Here is a 9,204-nt window from a genome sequence, read left to right as displayed (position 1 = left end):
TCTTTCACTGCAACAATTCTTTAACCTCATCCAGACTTCCAATCCCTTGATCTCACCATTTTTCATTATCTGTTACTCCTTTCGTTTTCTTGCTTCGTGCAAGTAAAGCATAGATTGCATGGCCCAATATTTGCACCCACTTCATTACAAACGTCCTAACCCCCTGTGTCCTGCTCCTTCAGTCATACATACCTGGCAACGACCTTAGTCCTCGTTAAGCCATTTACTCGGCACCTGTGCACAGCTACAAGTCCTGCTGCGGCAGAAGTACACAGCATGTTGACTGACTGCTCTCACTTCAAATTTATGACCACAGATATCAGGGAGGCACTCAATACTGCCAAACAAGGTTGGTGTAATTCCCTAGGAAGTCACTTTCCCAACCTCATGACTATTTCTCCCCACCCTTCCTTCTCTTTCATCAAATCTCCAACGTTCTTTTCCCACCAACTTTCAGATGATAACTTTGCCTCACACATTAAGACATAAAATAGATTCATTATGAAGAGAATTTACTAATTGTCCCACCTCACGTTTTCACCAGCCTTCCTACCCACAGCCACATTTGCCACTTTGCCTTCTACAGGGTTGGCTCTCAGGTCTTCCACTTACCCCTTGGATCCATTGTCCTCTACCCAAGGGCTTTGCTTATACAGAGATCCCCACATTGATCCCACTTGTACTGTCAAATTTTTACCCTCTTAACTGGGTCTTTTCTGTTGTTATAAAAACATGCTGTAATAGATACTACATCTTAAAATACAAACCTTGCCTTTAACCTTCAGCTAACTCCAGCACCTTTAGAGATAAATGTGCTCCTATCTCTCCCATCTTTAAAAGTCTCAAACCCACTTTCTTCCCAGACACTGCCTCTTTTCTCTGCATTTGTCTTAAGAGTTTCTCAGAAGTGTTGATATATTCTCGATGTCCAATTCCTCTTCTCCCACAGGAAAACTAGCTTTAGTCACGTCTCCTTAACCTCATTTTCCTTATTTTTACAGAGAATCAAATGAACGAGATAAAGTATGTGAAAGAACAAACCACAGTGCTTGATCCCTGGTATATGTTCAATAAAAGTTACCTCCCTTTCTATAAGTCCCATTTAATCCTCATAATAGTCTTTGAGTAGGTATTATCCTCATTTTGTTAGATGGGGAAATTGAAGCTCAGATAGGAATAATAAATATGTAGAATTTAAATACAAGAAAGTATGTAACCTTAACGCAGTACCTGTCATATACTAGGTATCCCCTCACAATATAAACTTCCTTTCCTAAAAATCCTTCACCTAGCTGTCCTCAAGGTAATTGTCATTCCAGTAAGTCATTTATGCTGCAGCAGCACATCTCCAATTTTATGTTTCTTCCTCATTGGGAATGCAGAAAAGATTTACAAAACCTGCTTAGAGGTGAGGGAACAGCTGGCAGAAGTTTGTATCCCCTAATTAATGTTCTTCCTTTTTTTATGAATATGATCCTTCCAGGATGGGCGCGGTGGCTCACGCCTGTAATCCTAGCACTCTGGGAGGCCGAGGCAGGAGGATGGCTTGAGGCCAGGAGTTCCAGACCAGCCTGAGCAAAAGCAAGACCCTGTCTTTACAAAAAATAGAAAAATCAACTGGGCGCAGTGGCAGGCACCTGTGGTCCCTGCTACTTGGGAGGCTAAGGGAGGAGAATCGCTTAAGCCCAGGAAAAGTTTGAGGTTGCAGTGAGAGAGCTGTAATGACACCACTGCCCTCTAGCCAGGGCGACAGAGTGAGACTGCTAAGAGCTAAGGTCCAAAGGTGAACATAAATGCAGGCTGGGAGGGCTAATTCTCCTTGCCTGGTACACAGGTGTTGAGTGAACCTGGGAGAGGGCAACAGGCATTCTTCACATGACCTTGTGATTGTTCTCTCAATTATTCCTACTTCTTTAAATAAAAGGGAAAGATTGGTTACGAATGCAGGATTAAACTGGTAAGGAGTCTAGATCAAACACATTTTTTATTCCATTTAGTACAGGACATGGCATTGACTCTCAGATTGGATAAGGGATTAACATATTTTAGTCAAGAGACTGTCCTTTGTTTCTCCAATGATTCTAGAGCCCTTTGATTCTACCCAAGTCTTTTGTGAGGTACTTCAAAATAATATAGTTCCCCAGAGGATGTTCTAAAAAACAGTTCTGAATTATGGTAAAGTCATAATATTATATTAAGGAGTATTTTATTTTATATTTCAATTTGTTCAAATACTTCCCTTTTGAGAAGGAAAACTTTGCCATGTCTCATCAACAATTATAGTCAAGATATAGGACTAATAATATTGATAACATTTCTCAAGAGGCAATTAGAATTCTCCCACCAAGGTTCTTTAAAACAGGACTACAAGAGACAGAGAGTTTGGTTTCCATTTCATTGATAAATCTATCATTTATAAGCACTGAATCATCAAGTTTTAAATGATAATCACTGAAATAAGTATTCTTTTGTGGCTTTAAGTTATAAACACAAATATGCTCTTAAAGTGTATTGGGCTTCTGATACAGGTATTAGGGACTTAGGGCTCTAACAGGATTTTTAATATGTTCACAAAGAAGCATCTTGGCCCTATAGACCTAATATTCCCCCAAATTTCTTTGGGGACCACTTATTGAAGATGCATTGGGTTTTCATTTATCATTCAACTATATAATTTTTATCTTTTTAAAATGTGAACATAGTACTCTCTTCCATTATTTTATTTATACTTTTAGTAAGTATCTTTTACTTTCCCTACTTCATATTATGCATTATTGCAATAAGGACCACAAATTTGCAAATGAAGCCAAGAAATTATTTCTTTTGATATACAGTAGAGCTGTGTCTTAGGTTTGAAAGTTGAGTAAAGTGAAAATTTCCAATACTCAAAATTACTGTAAAAAATCCTTTAAAATCACCCTAAAGTACAGTGCTGCATAAGTGATTTGTGAATTTAACCTAGGTTCTTTCATTCAGTCACTAATGTTTATCCATGGTCCTCAAGTAATCATTTTTTGTTTTCTTTCTTGAGGATGTTCTTAATGGTGTTGGCGAACCATTTATCTACCACTTGAACAGTGTGTTTTAAAATCACTCACACATTTTTCCATTGGTTTTGTCAACCCAAATGAATGACTGAGGCAAAAATCTCAATCAGTGGAGGTTTATTAAGCCCAGAGTTTGAGGATACACCTGGGAAAAAATACAAACCCCAGACAAGCTGTGGCTATTGTACTCTGAAGGAGAGGATGGAAGTTTCAACATTTTAAAGGCTTACACAGAGAAGGAAAAAGGCGGTGCATGGGATAGGGGTGCATGGGATAGGGGGATAGGGCCCTGATAAGGTAGTGGATACATTCTTGTGAGGCCCAAGAAATCTACATTTTACATAAAATAAGGGAGTGAAGGAAGCATCAATAATGGAGATGTCCCTGGGTAGGTGGAAGAATGCCTGATTCTGACTCCTCTCCAGTTTTGTTACCTGTAAGATAAACTTGTAATTCATTATTAGTGTGGAATTGGATTGGCTTTAGTTTTAGGTACCAGACATAGGTACAATTTGTATGTCTTTGCTTATGGGAGGTGAGCAAGAAACTTCCTCAATGAATGACCTGTGGGGCCAGCTCTTCACACTTGCCTGAGGCTGTGATTTTCTTTTTACAGTTTCACAAATGCTCATTGTTGCTTTCAGGTTTAATTATATCTGTTACTTTTAATATAAGTAAAGGGACTATTGCCCTGGTGTATAATCCCTTTAGGTTAATTTTAAAATGATTCAATACACTATGATTAGAACTTACTAGCTAGCTAATTAGGATCTGTTATCTTCATGCCTGGTTAAAATTTTCTATTAATAAACATTTCTTTCCCATGCTCTCAATATAAAAAGATTGTGTATATGTGATCTTATGCTCATTTAGGCTTGCATTATTTTTTAAAAATGGGCGAAAGGCAAAATACCCTAGACCAAAGAAATACATGTATTAGTATAAAGAATACACTCTCGAAGCAGTCAGTTGTGTTGGTGTCAAATGCTCCCAGGCAAAGCCCTGATGACCATCTGTAACTTATCCTGTTTGATATAAATGATCTAAAGCTGTGGTCCCCAACCCTGGGTCCACAGCCTGTTAGGGACTGAGCCACAGATCTCTGGCTCCCCCACCTGGACCATGGAAGAATTGTCTTTCATAAAATTTAGGAGTGGGGGGAGCACAGCAGGAGGTGAGCAGTGGGTGGTGGGCGAGCCAGCAAAGCTTCATCTGTATTTACAGCAGCTCCCCTCCCCATTGCTCACATCACTGCCTGAGCTCCACCTCCCCCCACCCATCAGTGGAAAAATGGTCCTCCATGAAACTGGTCCCTGGTGCCAAAAGGGTTGGAGGCTGCTGAAAAAGACACCCCAAGAAGGGTACACAGGAATGGGCGTAGGCATCCTTGGGGCACTGAATATTTCTGCCCAAGACTAGGTGGGAAATCTACTCCTCAAGTGATATTGCTATAAACTTTGGGTTAGTAAGTAGATGTCAATAAATGTAGAATGAATGACCCTTCAGCAGTATTAAACCAGATGGGAATGTGGAGTAAAAGAGAATGTCTACTTCATCTCTTTCCAATTTCATTGTAACAGAATTGGAGCCTCAGAAGAATGAATGTCATGTTAACTTTTTGTTATGGGACAAAACTGATCATTTTAGTTAATGGAGTAGGACTGGGAAAGTCTTAAATCCCTGTTTGTGATAGAATTGGAGGGATGGTTTATAAACAAACAAATGAGTAATATATTACATCTAAAAGGAAGGAATCAGGAAGAATAGGATTATAAAATCTTGTTGAGCCAATAAAGCTTATCTGATATCTTTTTACTGGAAGTCTTTAATTTTTGAGTCTTCCCATTAGCAAACTATGATTCACTTTATACATTAACTGTATTTAATAATAATTGCATAAAATCTTATAGTTAAGCAAGCACTTTCACTCTTAGTCATCTTCCCTACAATCCTGATGTCAACATTATCACCACCCACCACAGAATACATAAGCTTCTCGTGAGCCAGGGCCATGTCCTGTCTATTTCCATAGCCCTGTCCCCACTCATTGTAGAAAATTAAAAAATTTTGCTTTTTGAATAAATCCTCATGTTACCATGGAAACATGGTTCAGAAATGTTAACTTGCTCAAGACTTGTGAGAAGTAGAGCTGGGAATTTGTCTTAGGCCTTTGGCTCTAAATTCTTTGGCATTTGCCAACCTGGATGAACAAATTTCTCAACAAATGCACATCTATGCATTTGATTCATGCATTTTAAAATTGTTCAAGATTATATACAGAGGTACATTTTTAGCTTGATTTATCTGTTTTTAATCCTTATGTAAATTTTAGGCAGGCATATTCTCTGATATTTTAGTAAAAAGCATACATATTTTAACAATATTCATAGAAGTGATTAACACAATGTTAGAATATTATGCTATTATCAAAAAAGCAACTATTTCCCCATCTCCCTCTATAATTTTTAAGAATGAACTTAAACAAACTGATAAACCTTCACATTTCTTCTCTTTCCACTTTGTTCTAGTAATTGTTCACAGATACAAGGATCCTCATAACCTTTGTCTCCTATAGCCTAAAAATGTGTTGATTATGCTTTAAATTCAAACCTCTAAGGGCTTTGCACCTAAGTAACACTTTCCAAAGGCACTTTCAAAGCCATTTACAGGATGTCATGTATAATTCTGCCCTTTAAGTCCCCTTGTTTTTAGCAATTATTGCAGTTAATTTAATTGTATGACATCTCTAGTGATCTTATCACACAATAGAATGAATTAACTCATTTCCATCAACATTCATCAATGTCATATCAGCAATCAATGTGTGCCTTTTATAGACATACTCTGAAAAAGACTTCTTTCCTCTATTTTCCTAAATTTCAGAACCTATTATGATTTTCCCCTTTACTTCTTATTACCCAAAATTGAACTCTTACTTCAAGTTGCTGGTTTCCCTTTTTGGCCAAGAATGACATTGTTTAAAAAAAGGAAGGAAAAAACCAAAAAAAAAAAAAAAAAAGAAAAGAAAAAAAACCTTGTTGTGCTGTAAAAACTGGCATTTTGAAGGACATTGTTTTTGCCCTGGGTAACTTGGTAAGAATTACCATTTAGCATTCACAATGATTCTGACTCATCAAGCTTACAAATAAGGGTGATTTTAAGTAGAAGCCTTAACAACTTCTAGCTGTTAATCTTCAATTGTTCAATGCCACTCACATATTCTTCAGGTATAATTCCTATTTATTTAAGAAAAATCATCACCTACAGTTCCAACATGAAATAAAAAGTTTACCATAAACCAACTGGAGGATACTGTATGTCTATTATCATCCATAATCTTTCTTGATGCTTTCTCACCTTGGGACTGAGGTTTTCCTACTAGTTTTTCTGTTCTTCAATTCCTTCTGCCCATCTACTTTTAATTAGGGAGCTATATTCATTGCTATATTACTTTTTTTTTTTGGCCTCTTTCTTATTTCTCTTCCTTTTTTTTCTTTAAACATATGGGTTTTTTTGTTTGTTTGTTTGTTTCTTTTTCTAGAGACAGGATCTTGCTCTGTTGCCCAGCAGACGGCAGTGGTACAACATAGCTCACCCTCGAACTCCTGCTTCAGCCTCCCAAGTAGCTAGGACTACAGGCATGGGCCACCACATCCAGCTAATTTTTAAATTTTTTGTAGAGATGGAGTCTCGCTATGTTGCCCAGGCTGGCCTTGAACTCCTGACTTTAAGCGATCTTCTTGCCTTGGCCTCCGAAAGTGCTGGGATTATAGTGTGAATCACCACGTCTGGCCTAAACATATATCTTTTGTTTTCTTCTTTTGTCAATGGAAAAGAACACAAACACTGTAATATAATTTAAAGACATATATTCTGAACCAAATACATACCACCATGGCCTGGAGAGCCATGCCCAAGAAGCCTTGAGCAAGTGGTCTCACCGTGGTTGGGTTACAGTTTGGTTTTATACATTTTGGAGAGACAGGAATTATGCATAAAGTCATGAATCAATACATGGAAAGGAGTGCATTGGTTTGACCCAAAAAGGCAGGACATCTCAAAGTGGGGGCTTACAGGTTATAGGTGGGTTTAAAGATTCTTCGATTTGTAATTGGTTAAAGAAATGAAGCTTTGTCTAAGGGCTTGGAATGTTGTGTATTTTTATTTATTTATTTATTTTTATTTTTTTTGAGACAGAGTCTCACTCTGTCACCCCAGCTAGAGTGCAGTGGCATCATCATAGCTCACTGCAAACTCAAAACTCCTGGGCTCAAGCTATCCTCCAGCCTCAGGCTCCTGAATACCTGAGGTGCATGCCACAACACCCGACTAATTTTTCCATTTTTTAGAGACAGAGTCTCACTCTTGCTCAGGCTGGTCCTGAACTCCTGAGCTCAAGCAATCCTCTCACTTCAGCTTCCCAGAGTGCTAAGATTCCGGGGTGAGCCACCGTGCTGGGCCACTGGCATGTTTTAAGTTAAGGAAGTCTGATAATCATAGACAAGCCACAGGACATGTATCAAGACTCAAGGGATCTGTTAAGTAAATTGATGACCTGCAGTAGTGGTTTAACCTTTGTCTTACATGGCCTTAGGCTTATAAATGATTTTGTACCAATTTTGTACCAATTACAAAGAATAACTCCAAAAGGGACGTGGTATAACTAGGCGTGTCTGACCTCCCTTCTCCTCAAGGCCAACAACTCAGCTTTAAGGTGTTTTCTTTTGGGGGAGGGGTCCTTGGTCAAGAGGGGTCTATTCAGTTGGCTAGGGGGGTGCTCAAGATTTTATTTTAGTTTACACTTTTAATCTTCTGTTTTGACTTATACTTTCTCTCCTGACACCTATTTTCTCAGCAATGTGTTAGCATTTTTAATATTTCTCCATTGACCTTGAACAGAATCACTTAACTTTCTATCATTTTTTTGGTTGGCATTTCCTAAAGGTCTTTTAACTCCTAATTGTAGCTAATCTTCTTTTATATTCAGTACTTGTTCAGTACTCAGGTACTGATATATATGTAGAGGTAAGGTGCTGGTTGTGTCTACCCAGTTTCTCTCATTCACTGGACCCACCTCCACCCAACGCCTGTCCCACGAGGTTCTGGAATTACTGTCAATCACAGTGTCCTTCCTGCCCCATAGCTGCAGGCATAAGCACATGCCCCAGGCCTGGCCAATTAGGGTACACCATTCCCCTGCCCACAGAGATTGTTCCAAGTCTACTCTGCTGCCAGTCTATTCCTCAAATGATATTGCTATAAACTCAGCCTGTGATAGTCGGTAGCAGGAGTGGTCTGAGAAAGTAGGTGTGAAATAGTTTTGGAGCTGAATCTCTTACCACCAGGTTGGCAGTGAGGACCCATCTAGTGGTAGGAGGAGCAGATAGCCCCTGGCATACGGTGATGGTCCAATTGTTAAAGCTTTCACTGATAATGAAGTGAGATAGTATTCCGAGGAGGGGAAGACACTAGCACACACAGTATATCAGGCATTTGAAAATTATGGGATAAATAGTTGCAATAATGACAGTAGGACTGGATGGCTACTGTGATTGTTACTCTATTAAAGACAACAACAGGCTGAGAGTGATTAATAGGCAACTAAAAGCCAAGAGTGAAAGCCACAGGGCTTCCTTGGGAGCCAAGAGACTCTTGTCTCCTGCAGCAGGAGAGCAGAGAAAGCTGCAGAACAGGCTCAGGTTTTAATCCTCAGAATACCTGACATTTAAAAGAACATTAAAATCCCAACTAAGGCAGGTCTGCCATGACAAGGTCAAGCCCCTTGTTGGAAAAGAACAGGACTCTGACACATGGGATGGGGAAATCTGCATTAATGGCTCTGAAATCTTTAACTCTCAGATTCTTTGAACTTTCTGAGCCTGTGGAAATGAACTCCCTCCCTATTAAGAGACCCCTTGTCTCTCCTGTTCAAGACAACAGGTAATCTCCCCATTATCTGTTCCAGCCTCTCCTCCTGGCCACTAGGTGCATAACTAATGTTAAGTCATAGAGTAACATGGCCCGGGTTGCACTAGGCCTGATGAGGGAGGAAAGGGACCCCCAAAGGTGCTGCAACACCTCGCTAGCATGTACCAGCAGGAGCCAGGGGAGTTCTGTGGAAATGAATTCCAAGGGTGCTTGATCAAGAAAGCTGAGA

Source organism: Lemur catta, chromosome 7 (assembly GCF_020740605.2).
Source record: "Lemur catta isolate mLemCat1 chromosome 7, mLemCat1.pri, whole genome shotgun sequence".
Classification (NCBI taxonomy): Eukaryota; Metazoa; Chordata; class Mammalia; order Primates; family Lemuridae; genus Lemur; species Lemur catta.
The sequence above is the reverse complement of the archived record's forward strand: the minus strand, read 5'-3'. Positions refer to the sequence as shown.